Source organism: Pinus tabuliformis, chromosome 3_1, assembly GCF_031772625.1.
Source record: "Pinus tabuliformis cultivar Carrire ecotype Pingquan chromosome 3_1, CPIR1, whole genome shotgun sequence".
Taxonomy (NCBI): Eukaryota; Viridiplantae; Streptophyta; class Pinopsida; order Pinales; family Pinaceae; genus Pinus; species Pinus tabuliformis.
Genome location: NC_142301.1, coordinates 361,374,904 through 361,386,568, shown reverse-complemented (window position 1 = coordinate 361,386,568; position 11,665 = coordinate 361,374,904). Strand labels below are relative to the sequence as shown.

The following is an 11,665-nucleotide window of genomic DNA, read 5'->3' as shown; positions in this document are numbered from 1 at the left end:
TAATAAAAACAATCATATATTGTTTCCAAAAAATCTAGCTCAATAGTTATATATATCATGCATGCAATACATATTTCATTCACGAAAACATAGAAAAATAGTTATTCTTTTTCTGCATGCAAATATGTATTTCTTTTTGATAAATCCTATCATAATTAACTATTCTTTTTTTCATGAAATACCTATCTCTTCCTCAAGAAATCTATCAAAATTAAACACATATTCTTCTCAAGGAATTTAGCACCATAGTTATTGTTTCTATGCCTAAAACATATATTTGTTTTCAAGTAAAACTGGCATAATAAATTCATATTCTTATTCAATAAAATTGGCAAAGATACTTATCTTTCTTTCCTATAATCTTTGCCATGATAAAGCTGCAACAAAACTGAAAGTTTAAGGCAATAGGGCATTCCCTTTCCCTTGTCTCCATCAGTCTCAAAATGTTGGAATGCTTGATCGCATGTTTAGAATAAAACTTGCAAGACTGACATTGCAACTTCAACACAATCTTCTTTATTGTTTTTTCCTTATTTGAGACACAAATTTTGTTTGGCCTAAATATATGATGGTATACCATAGTTTCCCTTGCATAGAGGAACTGGCCATCAATGTATTATATTGAATAACCTTGTGCACAATGTGCTTTTTTCAAGCTTTGTTCTTGCAAAAGTTTTCTTGGCCTTTGGAAACATTGACCATTGTTATTGAAGGAAATACGTAACCCAACCCTGAGGGAATGCCCATCTTTCTATTCCCACTGCTACTATTTCAATTCCTAGTGATCACAATCAGCAACCACACAAGAAACACTAATACTACATCTCCATCCGTACACAGGAAGATATTGAAGCGTATAAGTATTGTTGGCATGGGACACTATATGTCAAGAAGATGCAACATGAGTAGATTCCTATTGGAAGGGAGGAGGGTGTTAGGGACAAAGGTAGGCTAGTGTCCTCTCCATAGATCATAATTGCACTCCCTCCCTTCAGAGAATAGATTTTTCGAATAAAAAATGACTAGGGTGGTCATTAAGAATTTGCTTAATTTCAATTGATTCTTGATACGTATTACATGTAATATTTAACTTTGTAAATATATGAGTTTTACACAATATTTTATATTAGGGATGCTACAATACATCACTCTTAAAATGGAAAGTGTAAACATAATAATTTATTACTTTCAATTATTCGTTCCTTTTAAGGTTAATATAAAATTAGGTTAATATGAACATTGAAATATTTGATTTATGGATTTCATTGAATAGACATACACACACACACACAAACACCGCATATTAATTCTATGTTAAGCACAAGAGAAATTACAAGTTTCTTTCACACTAGGATGTAGTATCAAATATTCTTTTAGATGTCGAGTGTCTAACTCTATATTTAAGAGAGAAATAATTATATATCTCTCTCATTCTAAAGATAATAAAATATCGTCCATGGGGTCTTTGATAGATGGTGATTGGGTGCTCTGTTAAGACACTCCTTTTTGTGAAGTCATAGCTTCAATTCCCTGCCTCTATCGGGGTGATATATTGAATATGATGACGATGTAGTCCCACCAAACTTACAAAAAGAAAGTTTAAGTCAATGGGTCTTGGATAAAGAGTGATCAGGTGCTCTGTTAAGACACTCCTTGATGTGAATTCACTGGTTCAATTCCCCATCCTGATCGGGGTGATATATTGGACACGATGGAGATGTAGTCCTACCAAGCTTACAAGAAAAAAAAAATCATTGTTCTATACTAAAAAGAAGAAATGAATTATAGATGAACTTATATGTGCGTGTGTGTGTCTATGTGTTATACACTTTTAGTTGTTTTATCTGTTTATATTATATATACAAATTGATGTAAAATTATTTTATTTAAGGTGGAAAATGAAGTATTTTATTTATAACTAGCATTGAAAGGTTTTTGTTATTAATACTTTGTAATTTTTAATGTAAATGTTATATTATTTATTACTGTAATGGCACAACATCTTTATAATATTGGACTATAAAAGTATCTCATCACCGCAATAACATATATATATATATATATATATATATATATATATATATATATAATGGATAATAAAGAAAGTAGATAGGGATTAATAATCAATTTTAAAAGAAAAAAATATTAAGAAATAAGTGGAAAATAATATGAATTCAAAAATTGAGAAAAGGGGAATAAAACCATCCAAAAGGAGAAGGAGAGAAATTTATAAAAAAAGGGGAACTAATGAGCATGGTTTCTTAGGACAGGGAGGTGGACAAAAGTATGATGAGAGAAGAGATAATATGAAGGGGAAGTTAAAATAGAGGAAAAAACATAAGAACCAAGGAGAAAATAAATAAATTTATAAGTGATCATAGAGAATATTGAATGTATTAGAACATCAGAAAGGAAGAAAAGCTAATTAGATAAGTGATGGATTGTGGATTTCCATGTCAAGTTCAATTTACATGCATCTTGATCTGAGATCTTTCCTTCATCAATCTTTTCAGAATTGCATGAAAGAGCATGTAAAAACCACATGTAAAAATACTTAAAGAAGAAGCAACATAAAGGAGACCATAAAGACAATGCACAAAAAAGTTTGATAATGAAGTTCATCTCCAAGCCCTGCTTCAATAGTGGGGAGGCCTCTCCATTCATATCAATAAAAATGAAAATGAGTACATTGAAAATATGTCAATATACCTCCAAACTTGGGAGAGACTCAAAATTCCACTACTCAAAACATAACAATCACAACATCAACAGGTTCTCCTCATCCTCCTGATATTTTTTTACTGTAAAAATAACCAACTTCTGAAAGGTGCATCGTTGTCTCAAAATTTGTGGCCAACAATTAATGAAGCATGAGGGATTCTTCCATGAGCCCTGAGATTCGCTGCTTAGATCTCAAATTTGACTGCACCAATGAAATCCTTGCAAAATTCTAAGTAAAATGAGTATAAACTCAACTATATTCCACCGCCATCATCTTTGGACCCCAAGAGAATCCTTAGATTCCACAACAACATCTAAAGTAAATGTTTTTGGAATATTCTAGGGAATATTACCCTAGAATATGCACTTGGTAAACACACCCTCAGGGTCCCACTGTTTGGTTTAGGGTTCTGCCATGTTTCAGTTCCTCAACATCCATTTTCTATTGGTCCTCCATTCACAGCTCCGCTTGCTCTCCAATCACTATTATATCACATGAATGGTTGGGTTTTAAATGGACCATCATTGGGAAGAATCTACAAGGCATCCATTGGATACATTAGTTGTTGGATATGGTTAGAAGAATTGTTCGATGGTGGGTCCTAGGTTCAAACCCCGCGAACCCAATTTTATTAACAGATTTTTTTCGCTCCAAGTTCCACATGTCCATGGCCCGTTGGTCCTCCCTCGCTGATGGCTCTATCCTCCTAACCAATGGGCCAAGTTTATAATATAATACATTGACAAATACTTCAACACTCACCCAAATGTCATCTCGGTTGGCACAATTAATAAAAGAATTGGTTGAAAAGGGTTATAGTTTCCAACCCTGCGAACCTCGTTTTTATATAACCAACGTAGATCCATCTTAAATACAGGTCTAACATGAGATTAGAGGGATCTAATTTCTTCACTTGCAATTTTTTTTATGAGCAAACATTCATTAAATGTTTTTTATAGTTATTTAAATTTTGTTTAATTTTAGATTTTTTTTTTAAATTTATTTTGGTCGATGAGCAAAATTTCAACTTTGATGAGAGATGGACAGTGTTACACATCATAATGGGCTGTAAAATGAGCCTCTTGACTCAACCAACATAGATCCATCTTAAATATAGATCTAACATGAGCTGAGAGGGACCTAATTTCTTCACTTATAAATTTCTTCACTTGAAATTTTTATTTTTTATGAGCAGATATTATTTAAATGTTTTGTATAGTTATTTATTTATTTTTATTTTTTTAGATTTAAAAAAATAAAATATTTTTGACGATGAGAAAAATTTCAAATTTGATGATGGACGGAAAACATTAAACATCATACTAGGTTGTAGAATGAGCCTCTCAACTCAATAAAATATTTGTTGTCAAACGATCCACCAAATGTAACCATTATATGGTTTAAATAAAATGTTTCCAAAAAACATAATTGTTATATAGAGTTGAAACCATTCGCTGCTAAACTTTACATACCCGATGGCTAACCATCTGTCATTATAGCTATTGCCATTTTGTCGATGCCACCAGTCGTTTGTCGTTAAACTGCTAGTTTGGTACAACCATTTATATAAGGTTTTAAAATAGGTCTTTGTTATATATTTAAACCTCCACTGTTTAAAACATATGTTACGATTTTTCCACAAAACTGTTGCCAGACTTAGACCATATTACTTGACTGCTAAGTTGGCCAGGCCACATGACACCATTTGATTGGGCCATGTAGCCCCATTCTATTGGGCCACATAACTCTCTCTAACTTTGGCGGGGTGTTGTTGTATTTGGCGGTGCTGCTATCTTTAACCATGACTAAACCATTTTCCAGATTTAGTGAGACTCCACTATCTTACTTATTTAGCTAAACCACTAATTTGGTGCTACTCCAAATTTATCTAGAACTCTATTAACCTTTTCCTTTTTTCCAAGTTTGACCACAACTTTGACTAGGCAGAACTTCCATATAGAAACTTGAATTGAGGTGTCATTTGTGCAATTGGATTTCTTGTGACAAGCTCTTTGATTTGGTCCTAGTTTCACTACGATTCAAGGAATTTTATTTGTGGGCCATTAGGGATCCACTTGGATCACATCTTCCTTATTAAAAATGTTTGGGCGATTATAATTGAAAATATGGGTATAAACTAAGCATAGCTTGGAAGCGCAAGATCCATCACTTATCTAATTAGTCTTTCTTCCTTCATAACATTCTAATAAGTTCAATATTCTTCATTGTTCACTTATAATTTTTCCCCTCTTTGGTTTTTATGTTTCTTCTTGCTCCCTCTTACCCCTTTGTAATTGTAGTCCTTCTTCCTTCATGGCATTCTAATATGTTCAATATTCTTCATGGTTTGCTTAATTTTGTTTCTCTTTTTCTCTTTGGTTCTTGTGTTTCCTCCCTAAGAGGAAAAGAAAAATAAGAACAAAAGAGAAACAAATAAATTTATAAGGACAAAATATGGAATAGATTAGACCATCACGAAGGAAGAAATACTAGTTAGATAAATCATGAATCATAGGTTACCAAGCTAGGCTAAGTTTATTCCCATATTTCATACTAAATTGTTTGGAGATTTTAGTCAACATGATGGTTATAAACTAAGTCTAGCTTGCAACCAACTATCCATCACTTAGCTAACTGGTCTTTCTTCCAAATATTAACATTATAATATGTTCAATATTCTTTGCAGTTCTCACACACACACACATATCTTTGGTTCTTAGTTATATATATCTCTTTGGTTCTTACACTTATTTTTTCTTTCTTTTCCCCTTTATAATTTTGATCATTTCTTCGTAATGTTCTAATCTATTAAATATGTAAATAGTTCCTTTATAAAAAAATTCTCCTTTCTCTTTGGTTTTTATATTTGTCCCTCCTCCTTTGTCTTTTCTTATTCCATCAAACACCCCCTCTTTCTTTTCCTTAATTTTATTTTTCATATTATAGGTTCTCCCCTCAGCTCTTTCTTTTGCTTAATTTTTTTCTTCATATTATCGTTTCTCTAATCATACTTATATCCTCTCTTTTCTTTTTCCTTTCTCTTCAGAGTTTTATTTCTTATTTTTTAATTTGATTTTCATCTTTTTGAGATCCTATTTAAATTTTCTCTTTTGATTTTAATTATTATTATATTTCATTAATATATTAAATTTATTATATTAATTTAGTTTTACTATAATTATCCATTTATTAATTAAAATAATTTTATTATAATAATTTAATCTTATTATTAATTAATATTTTAATTTTAATATTCGTTCCATTCCATTCTAATAAATATTTTTTTTATTAATCTAATGTTATTATAATTAACTTTCAACCATTATTTTTATTTAATCAATTTCTTCTAATAGCCATTCCCTCATGATATATCTAGTTAGACGCACGCATTCTCTCATTAATATAACTTTCGCCGTTGGTCTTGATGATGGAGGGAAAGTCCATAGAAAACATTGGAGGTTTAAAAAATAATTAATTATATATATATATATATATATATATAAATAAATGTTAAATATATAATATTTTTTTAATATGAGCTATTTTTAAAGTTGGAAAAATTTGAAATAAACTTTGTTGTTTTATTTTTCTGTTTAGTTTTGTAAATGTTTAATTGAACTAATAATTCAGCCCAAAGTTAGTTTGTTTTAATAGAAATGTAAGTTTTTAGTTTGAAAGAAAAAAAATAGAGGGAAAAAAAAAAAACTTTTGTTTTACATGAAATTGATAATTTTGCATTCAATTAAGGGGTTAATTTCATATCTTCAAATTGTTTCACGTTATTTTAGGACTTAATTATAGGTGTAATCTATTTTAAGGTTGACGTTCTTTTGGACAATAGAGTTTTAAAGATTTTAAATTATTTTCATTATTTTTTAAAATTATACTTGTAATTTCATTTGAGGTTGAAGGCCTTTTTGGCTGAAAATTATATTTACAATTTCACTTATAGTTGAAGGCCTTTTTAGCTATAACGTTTTGTAGCTACAACTTAAACTTGCAAGTTGTTTTGATTTACATAATATCAATGCTTGAAAGGTAGATGGAAGACCTTTTAGGTTTTAAAGTTGTCACCTCTTGAAATTCTCCTATTGCATCATAACATGATGTTAGTTGTGTAGTCACTACCTCTAATGTACCATCATGATGTCAACTTTGAATTCATCATGATTTCAATGGATTGCATCCCTGATGACCCCCTAGCCTTTCTTGAGCACTCCATTCTCTAGGATGCATTCTCGCCCCCTCTATTAATTGAGACTTAGCCTAGGTATGTCACAGTAATAGGTGATCCACCTTCACTCACACAAAATTTATTTTCAATGAAAATGATGAGCCCTTGTATAGAAACAAGAATACTACAACTCCTAAGGTTACCAACTTAAATTATCAACCTGGGGTTCGTACAAACTTAAGAGGTGCCAATACTATATTTGCAACAATATGCAATGTGTCATTATTTCATTGATATGATTCAGTGTCATACAAAATTAAGGGATTTAGCATTATATGTGCAGTAGGTGGTGTACTTCTACCTAAGTTGGTGCAAGGTACTAAAGTACTCTATGTTTGTAGAAAGAAAAATCACAACTAATCCTAATTGCAGAAAAGAAAACCTACTTACTTTTGTAGAAAGGAAACCTAATTACTTTTGTAGAGAGTAAACCCTAGTTACTTTTACAGAAATGAAAGGTTATTCTACTTTGCATGAATGTAAATGCTAAGATTACTTGTAGAAATGTAAACATTAAACTATTTATAGAGTGTAAATGACACATCAAAAGGAAACATAGCCTATGCAATAGAAATAACAATGTTGGAAATGGAAACCCTAGCTTAAGATCCATTAAACAAAACCTAATCATGAAATCATTCTTTTATCACTACATTCAAAATAGATTTTATCAACAGAGTTCACAAGATGCTTCATAAAGTAATCATGAAAATCATCATTATGCTCTTCAAGTCATGAATTTGTCTACTAACCCTAACTGTAGAGGTCAATTGCAATGGAGAAGAGGCAAGGCTTATGAGGTCTTTGGTCTTACTTAATCATGGTTTTGGAGCCTAAGAGTCATTGTTGAGCCTAGGAGGAAAAAATCAACCTTCAATGACAAATTTGGCCAAGTTTAGAGAGCTTTTACATGTGCTATAGGATTTCTATAGGATTGATACACGATTACCTTGTTTTGCTACAGGATTGATCCATGAGAATTTTGAAGGTGTAAGAGGTGATATGAAGGTGGGAAAGTGTAATAGATTGTATATTAAGGTTTTATGACGCCCTTGCTAATCCTAGTACCCTTCAGGAGGCCATCTTGCACAGGGATCAATGCACACAGTGGCCTTCAATAACCTAGAAATGTACTTTCGGTGAACAATGCTTTGAAGGAGTTGTTAAGGTAGACAGAAGGAGATGGTGGTAGAATAAGGAGAATAAATAAAAATTATAACCCTGCAAATCAACAGTAGTACCTACACACCACAAAAAGATTATGATTTTTATACCTGAAAAGGCTAAATTCTTGGCATGCCATCTAGTCTAGCCTTAGAGTTATCTCACCAATGACTAAGCAAATTGAATTAAAATTAAATTGGGTAGCTTTTTTTATTAAGTAGGATGTCTTAGGAATCCAATACAAATGGAATCGATCAAAAATACCCTTTTTAACATGTGCTAAAAATTAGCAGAAAATTACTACTCTAAAAATGAGAAATTCAAGAATCAATGAGCTAGTCACCCTACCAAACACCTAACCTAATCAAGTGAAAATGTCATGGGGTGAATTTTTATATTAAATTTAATGTTTTTATGAATCAATCTAAGTGCAATAAACTAAAAATAACTTTATTAACATGTGCTAAAATTCAGCATAAAATTACTACTATTTTGCTACAAGAGACTTCTAGAAATTCAAGAATTGTGAACTAGTAAACCAATCCAAGTAGCTCAATCATGGATATGAGTTTAAAAAACTATTATAAGAATGAAGTATACTTGTACCTATAGAAATGGCATACAAAACAACTTACTTCAATCATTTAGCCAAACTAACCTACAACAAAAGAAGCATGAATAGTAAATGTAGAAATAAAAGATGCAAGTGAAAAAGATATTAAAAAATAAATAAAGAAATTGTACAACAGGGCTCTGAGGCTCATGGGATGGAAAATCCCAAGGATACTCAGAGTCTTACGAAGGAAACCAATATTTATAAGCTAGAAATGAAACCAAACTTCATTATTAGAGTCAATCCAAGTACATCCCTGCTAGAAATGAAAGTGGAGTTGCTAAATATAAACAAGTTTTCTCCTCAAAAAGACTAATAAACAAATGCCCCTAGAGGAAAATTTGAATTGGTACTTATATAAATTGATGGGGAAGAATCCTTTTTTAAAGGAGGTAGCTTTCCCCTCTAAAATACCTTAAAACATGGATTTGGTTCCCAAAAGGAGGAATCTTCATTTAATGGCAGGGAACACATTCCTAGATTTTATCAATCAGTGGAGCTCCTAAATTTGTCAATGATTTTAGTACATTTAGTTCATTTATTATCCAATCTTGGTCCATCATGTAGCAGGGAGCAAGTCCCTATATTAAATCATTCAAAATTTACTCGATATTCTACAAAAATAAATAATACTAGGTACATAATTATAAGAAAGGATAAATCAAACTCCTAAGAATAGATTAATTCTACGAATTAACTCTATAATATGCAAGTAAGGGGGTCAAGTGCATATTTTAGGTCTCTAGAAATAATCAAATGGGCCTAATAAAATATAAAATTTTGGGGCCCATCATATCCCTCGTACTAGAAATGTTTCTCACCCCTGAGAAACTCAATCCTTTTCCTTCCAACTATCCTCCACTTGTCTCTATTGTTGTGGTGTCCTTGGCTGCCCTATATATTTCTGTATTTGGTATGCTTTCCATTCCATATCCCGCTCCTCTAACTATTTTTCTACATGTTTCTCTAACATTTACACATCCTTTCTATCATCTCAGTCTTGCAATGGCGCTTCACTTTGCAAAAAGAAAGATTTCTTGGCATTCATTTCTAGATTGGTTGTCCCAATGCATTCCTGTAGGCATCACATTCATTGAAATATATTGCCATTCTTCTCATTGCTATTACAAACTCTTGAGCACTTGGAGTCCTTATGTTGAAAACTCCTTTCAGAGAAAAAATTGGTTAGCGGAAGGAAAAATTGCATGCCCAACTAAAAAACAAGGCCATTTTACTACTATAATGCTCAATTCACAAGAAATACTCATGCTCCAATTTCCTTTTGTTTTCAGAGATTTGCTACAAGATGTTCTATGGGAAAAATTGAACGATTTTCTAGGCTTTTTGTCCATAGGAGGTGAGGAAAAATATGTAGTTACCTTTCCCTTGGATGTTCCTTTGTGAACATATCATTTTGTGGCTAAACTTTCTCAAGATTGGGCTATTTTGCACCCCTTTGGACAATCATGTAGCACTTGACAACAATCTTGTAGCACACAGTGTGGATCTTGTAACGAACTACCTCAACCCTGTAGCAGAATTGTTTAACCCATATCTATAAAATGGTAGATTGTTTTCATCTAAATTTTTTTGAGCATGTTACCATCATCCTTATACATCTCCCCATAAAAGACATTGACCAATGGATGCATGAATATCAAGAAAAATGAAAAACAGATGTAGGTGATGGCAACCAATTTCTTGAAAAATGTGCATTGGAATTTGTTGATCTTTTTTAGCATGTTACCATCATCCTTATGCATCTCCCCATAAAACAACTCAGCCAATGGATGCACGGTTTTTGAGATATGGTCAAAATAATTTATGCCCAACCTTTGTGAAAACTCCTTTCAGAGAAAAAATTGGTTAAGGGAAGGAAAAATTGCATGCCCAACTAAAAAACAAAACCATTTTACTACTATCATGCTCAATTCACAAGAAATACTCATGCTCCAATTTCCTTTTGTTTTCATAGATTTGCTACAGAATGTTCTATGGGAAAAAATGAATGATTGTGTAGGCTTCTTGTCCATAGGAGGTGAGGAAAAATAGGTAATTACCCTTTCCTTGGAGGTTCCTTTGTGAATATATAGCTTTGTGGCTAAAATTTCTCAATATTGTGCTTTTTTGCACCCCTTTGGACAATCTTGTAGCACCTAAGAGCAATCCTGTAGCACATAATGTGGATCCTGTAGCAAACTGCCTCAATCCTATAGCAGAATTGTTTAACCCATATCTTTGAAATGGTAGATTTTTTTCATCTAATTTTTTTTAGCATGTTACCATCATCCTTATACATATCCACATAAAATATATTGGCCAATGGATTCACGAATATCAAGAAAAATGAAAAACGGATGTAGGTGATGGCAGCCAATTTCTTCAAAAATGTGCATTGGAATTTGCTGATTTTTTTAGCATGTTACCATCATCCTTATGCATCTCCCCATAAAACAACTTGGCCAATGGATGCACGGTTTTTGAGATATGGTCAAAATAATTTATTCCCTCTGTTCTTTTTTTCAATCTTGTAGCAATACAAAACTTTCATGTAGCAACTTAGGACAATGAGAAAAAATAATGGGAAAGGATTTGAAATCATGGATGAAGGTTGAAAATGGATGAGGTTGATGGAAATGAGGCTAATGGTGATGAAAACGAGGTTGGTGGTGATGAAAGCAAGGTTAGTGGTGACGAAAATGAGGATATATGAAAATGAGGATAATGAGAAGGAAAATGGGGCTAGGTAAAGATTGAGTTTGGATAAGAATTTAGCTTATGGATGGCTGGCTTTACTAACCCCCGATACTTAGACACACAAAAGAGGAATTACATAGTACTCATGAAGCCCAAAGGATTCAATTACATATCTTGCCTACCTGGGTAGCTTTTGGATGGTGTCAATACTTTAGATTTAAGACTTGTTTTGCAA

At 32.1% G+C, this 11,665-nt stretch overlaps 1 pseudogene; it reads right to left on the bottom strand.

Annotated features, from left to right (window-relative positions):
- Positions 1-341: 341 nt before the first annotated feature.
- On the bottom strand, positions 342-702 carry LOC149187190 (large ribosomal subunit protein eL42z/eL42y pseudogene; annotated as a pseudogene).
- Between the last annotated feature and the right edge of the window lie 10,963 nt (positions 703-11,665).